The sequence below is a fragment of the Electrona antarctica genome (assembly GCF_951216825.1).
Source record: "Electrona antarctica genome assembly, chromosome: 8".
Classification (NCBI taxonomy): domain Eukaryota; kingdom Metazoa; phylum Chordata; class Actinopteri; order Myctophiformes; family Myctophidae; genus Electrona; species Electrona antarctica.
Genome location: NC_136789.1, coordinates 27,578,008 through 27,584,007, shown reverse-complemented (window position 1 = coordinate 27,584,007; position 6,000 = coordinate 27,578,008).

Below are 6,000 nucleotides of genomic sequence, written 5' to 3'. Positions count from 1 at the left end.
GTCTGACTAGTCGCTACGAGTTGAAATAAAATATGGTTATTTATTTCCGTTCCCGACCAGATCAGAAACCTGAAAATGGTATTGATGTAATTTATCCCAGGCTAGTTGTTCTTAATTCTACAGGTCAGTTGTTTCTGCATGCGTGGAAGCGTGCGCGCGCACACACACACACACACACACACACACACACACACACACACACACACACACACACACACACACACACACACACACACACACACACACACACACACACACACACACACACACACACACACATATTAAGATGAATGTTAACAGCTTGGAACATGACCTTTCAGAAATTGCTTCTTTGCATTTGTATGATATATTAGACCCTTATTTACATAGGTGAGTCCCATTGAGATTAAAATATCTCTTCTTCGAGGAGGGCCAAGTCAGCAGCAATTACAGTATTGCAAACAACACGAACATAACCCAAAGTGCTAAGGTCAATTGTGCTACAGTTTGTAAGATTAAAACCACTTGCACCCCAGCATCTGTTTCAGCCACAGTTTGCCACCCAGCTGGCAGACAAATCTGCCAGCTGGATAGAGAAAATTACGTTGGTGTACTTTCCTTAATTTATCTTCCTTGAGGATAGTGTTGATTTAGTAGGCAGTACTAAAACTGATAAAATGGTCGTCGACTATATATTTTTTTCACTGATGGAAACTACATGAAAACTAAATAAAATCTAAGCTACGATGACTAAAACTAAGACTAGTGTTGACAATTTCGCCAACAAATAAAAACTAGACTAAAATGTTAGAGAGGGACTAGTGGAGAAGAGATCCAGTATAACAAAAGAGAAGTAATTTTATTTTTGGTTGCATGCTGAAAATAGATCTACAAGCTCACAACGTGCTGTGATGACCTGGCAGGGATCCCCTCTACGATGAGCTGGCATACCATGGCAGGGCCAGACTCATAGCGTGGATTCTATGCAGACACTGCGGGGAGGAAGCGTCTGTGAACCAACGCTATGAGTCTGGCCCCGCCAGGCTAGAGCTGGCAGGGATGAGGAGCCTGCTCAGCCACAGACTCATCGAGCGTGGACCCCTAGCTGTGTTCAGCCACAGACTCATCGAGCGTGGACCCCTAGCTGTGTTCAGCCATGCACAGACTCATCGACCGTGGACCCCTAGCTGTGTTCAGCCACAGACTCATCGACCGTGGACCCCTAGCTGTGTTCAGCCACAGACTCATCGACCGTGGACCCCTAGCTGTGTTCAGCCACAGACTCATCGACCGTGGACCCCAAAGCTGTGTTCAGCCACAGACTCATCGACCGTGGACCCCTAGCTGTGTTCAGCCATGCACAGACTCATCGACCGTGGACCCCTAGCTGTGTTCAGCCACAGACTCATCGACCGGGGACCCCTAGCTGTGTTCAGCCATGCACAGACTCATCGACCGGGGACCCCTAGCTGTGTTCAGCCACAGACTCATCGACCGTGGACCCCTAGCTGTGTTCAGCCACAGACTCATCGACCGGGGACCCCTAGCTGTGTTCAGCCATGCACAGACTCATCGACCGGGGACCCCTAGCTGTGTTCAGCCACAGACTCATCGACCGTGGACCCCTGGCTGTGCATGTTCAGCCATGCACAGACTCATCGAACAGGGACCAGTCCTTTATGCCAGTAGCCATCAAGCTCCATAATTACTCCTCTATTACAGTATGTTCTGTTCTTGGATTAATAACTCCTACTTGACTCTGGCACTTTTGCACGTGGATTACTGGGGATCTCTGATTCATCCTGTGCATTACTTTGACAACAGGTAAAAATAACAATAAATTGATATAGCGCCTTTAAAGAACTAAATGACGCTTCACACAGTACAAGCAATAAACAAAATAAACAAATTGCCAAAAGCCTGAGTAAACGGGTGTGTCATCACACCAGCTCAGATTCCAATTAGTTTGACTCAGCAGGCCATCCGTGACCACTTAAATGTGACCTGCATTTTGTTGTCTTGCTTTGATTTATGAACAGTGAATACATCGCACTATTATTTTAATAATAATGATGACGACGGCTCTCATTTAGTAGACATATACATCCTGAGTGTTAAATTCAATTTGAATGTGGAATGCCATGACACCATCCATTAATTCAAATATGTGAATCACTGGTTCATTTCTTTTGTGAAGTGGCCTGAAAAATCATCTATCATGAGACCACAAGGAGAGGCAAAAGCAAATTCCCATAGAAAGGAGGTGTCATTCACTGCCACCGTTTTTCCCCTTTTCTCCATTCTAAGCCTAACCGCACGCGAAGCCACGTAGTCTGGATGTCAGAATAATAGCCAGTTATGCTGATGAATTGAATACATAGGACCATAATGGGAACAAGTCCCCATGCATTGTTTGTCATCATCATCATCATCATCATAACCTTTATTTAAACTCGGAGTACAATTGAGGGGCAGGCCCTCATTTTCAATGTAGCCGAAATACAAAACACAACAATCAACAACATACACAAATACAGCAATATCAAATATATGAATTGTAAAACAGAAAGTGTAAAAATAAAATAACTATAATAGATAGATGAGAATCAATTAAAACCAAATCCTTTTAGCCTTAACGTTGTGACTGTAGCAAATGCTGTTTACATTCATGACTAATAATTCAATCAATCAATAATTCAATGAACAAATTCATTTAACAAAACACAGGATTATGGTTTTATTGGGTGCTGTGCAGTTTTCAAATAAAGATTTGAGGCCCTGCAGCATGACCCAGAAGACCCCGTCAACCCCTCTACACATAATTATTTGGACAGTGTGTCGGAATTTGTGCAATAATGAAGATGTATCAGCAAACTTGCAAAACGTCCACCACCACTGGTTGTGACAGTGAAGAGATTGGCAACAAGGCAGCTGCAGATAAAGGAATCAAACCCTCCCCAGCATGTGGATATAACAGATCAGGGTCGAAGTGGAGCATCTGTTCTCTGGAGGCTGTGTTTACTGCACCTCGGGCATCGTCTGGCTTCCTGTTATTGCAAACCTTTGGAGAGGAACCCTGAACTGTTTTGCTTTCCCTACTGAGGAGGAGGTGGTGTGCGAGTGTTTAAAAATGCCTCATGCGATCAAGGCCACAACTCCACAAGAGGCCCTTTTATGGGAGAAGAATTCTCTTGCAGCTCTATTTTTAGTATCAATAATTATTTTTTTGATTTGTCTCCTCTGTCAGTTATACTGTATGTGTCCCCAGTCGAAATGTCAGTTCAGAATCACAATCAGATAGAAAAGTGCAGCTGTCTACATATATACATATATGTATATATATAATATATATATATTTGCACATGGCATTTATGCTTGAACTTAAGCTGTTAGGAGATACATTTGGTTGCGTGTGAGGGAAACACATTAAAAGGATCCCCGCATGGCTAATACTCCTTATATGCCTTAATACATTATAATTGCATCCTATAACAAACATTTACAATTTCTGGACAACGGTGTGTGCTACCGACTCAAGGCCGGGCACTGCACTCCCTGTGGTGCCCGTCGGCTACTGGCCTACTTGAGAACAAACAGACAGACAGACAGACAGACAGACAATGTTCCACTGAGGTGGGTGATTCATTTGTGATGTAGTCCGTGTTCACATCAGAATACGTTTAAGTCTGACTTTTATGTAAACCGATATGGATATTTAATAGGAGACATAGGCACACATGGAGGAGGTGAACCATGACCAATAGGAGACTGACCATCTCTTCACCTGGTGCAACTCTTTCACTCATTTTGTTAAATGCTATTATTCAGCATCATATGCAGATATCATTTTCTTTTGCAGTTTAAGTAAAAACAAAATATATCCACAAATATGTTGATGTGTGGGCACGGTGGCACAGTTGGTAGTGCTGTCGCCTCACAGCTAGAAGGTCCTGGGTTCGATTCCCGCTCGGGACGCTGTGGGTGCTGGCGGCGTGTTTCCTCCTCCGCGTCATCAGTGCCCATACCCGAGGCGGGGTTGGCGAAAGGGCCCTTCTGTGTGGAGTTTGCATGTTCTCCCCGTGTCCCCTTGGGTAGGTACCCTCACAAAAAACATGCAGTAATCCTGGTCTCTAAACTGCCTCCCCCTGGCCAGCCAGGGCGCCTGATGGAGGGGAAAGGAACCGGTTGGAATAACGTGTTCCTTCCACGCGCTACGTCCAACCAGGGAAACTCCCCCTGTCAGGTGTAAAGGAGCAACTTGGACACTCATGCATGAAGGAAGCATGAGTCAAGTCTGTTGCTCTCCCCAGGTTGGCGGAGGGTGTGTAGAGCCCAGGATCACATTAGATAATTGACACAGGGGTGAAAAATGGGTTACAAAATCGTGGGATAAAAAACTAATTAAAAAAACAAATATGTTGATGTGGCATATAAAAATATATGTTCATATATTTTTGGAGATTTTTTTTGAGTGGTGCAACCACTCCCTTACGGACAGAGGCGTATCTACAATAAAGCGAGGGCAGGCGTCCGCCTGTCCAAATCCATTTCTGGCCTGGCCAAAATCCATACAATGAGAAAAAAAGAGGACCAAAACAAGACATGAGAACTATTAGTGGACAGCTGATTGGCCGTTGCGGTAGAGCGCGACCCTCAATCACCCATTGGAATGTAAATGCAAGCCTTTCAGCCTTTGTATACTACTCGTCTGGCAGGTATATCTCTTTGAAAACCTTTAGTGCTACGATTCTGCGCGGGGAGACGACAATTAACACATCTTGCCTGTCCAAAATGTAATTCTTGCCTGCCCAAAATGTAATTCCTGGAAACGCCACTGCTTACGGAGCTATGTGTTTGGTGTTTGTCTGGCTGGGTCTGAGCACTATGGCCCTCATTTATCAACCGTGCGTACGCCAAAATATGGGTGTACGCCGAAATTACCGCAATTTTCGGCATTTACGATTTGCGCCAAAGCTTGAATTTGAACTTGTGCCAAGACAAAAATCACGTCTGGTCGGGAGCTGTCGTACACTTTGTCCTCACCTGTTTTTCTGTCGTAGAACAGTGGAGCAGCATTGTTTGACCAGCTGAGAGGCTGTCACGGGCATCGAAACATATGTATTCACTCCTAAAATGTTTATATAAAACTGTATAGGTATGTATATGGGCTAAATGTAAAAAAAAAGTAAAGGAATACATCAACGATGTGTCTTTGTGTCATATGAAATTAGTAGGAGATTTCCAACTTTACAAGCAAGGAATTAAAATTGCGCATTTAAAAACAATGTTGCAAGTTAGATGCGTAAGCCATTTAAACAGTGTTTTGCATGATGAGCGCATACATGCGAGGATTTGGGCTGTCTGTGCTGAAATATTTCCATGACGGGACGTTGGAGAGTATAGTGCAGCGCTGCAGCTGCGGAGAGTCCCAACTTGGGTAGACTACTGTAGCCTAATCTACAGCAGGCTGATGTCTTTCTGGAGTTACAGTATCAGTATGTGCAATCTCCTCCTCGGTACGGTTTTGGCTGCAATATTCATATAATTGACAGTTGACAGCGAGGCAATTTAAATAGACTGTCGAACGTGCATGGTCAATTGGTCACGGTGTCACGGACGGACCACAGTGATAGAGAGAGACAGATAGACAGGACAGGAGATGCACCTTGCAGAACAGCAGCGTGTGTGCGCGCCTATTTGTTATATAATTCATGGTTCACAGGTTCAGGTTTTCGTTCACTAATATATCTTGTTGTATATTAAATGAATAAAGACTTTAATAATTTAATATACAACTAACAACACAGTGACAGTTGCTTGCAAATTGCGATATGTACGTGCGTGCGTGCGGGGGGGGTGAGGCGGGCAGCAAGGGAAGCGAAGCGAGAGGAGAAACAGACAGGGTAGTCCTACAGCTTTATTTAATTCATGCAGGTTTATTTATTTAAGATACAACAAGTTGCGTGTGCGTGCGTGCGTCTGTGTGTGTGTGTGTATGGGAGGGGGCAGCAAGGCAACTTA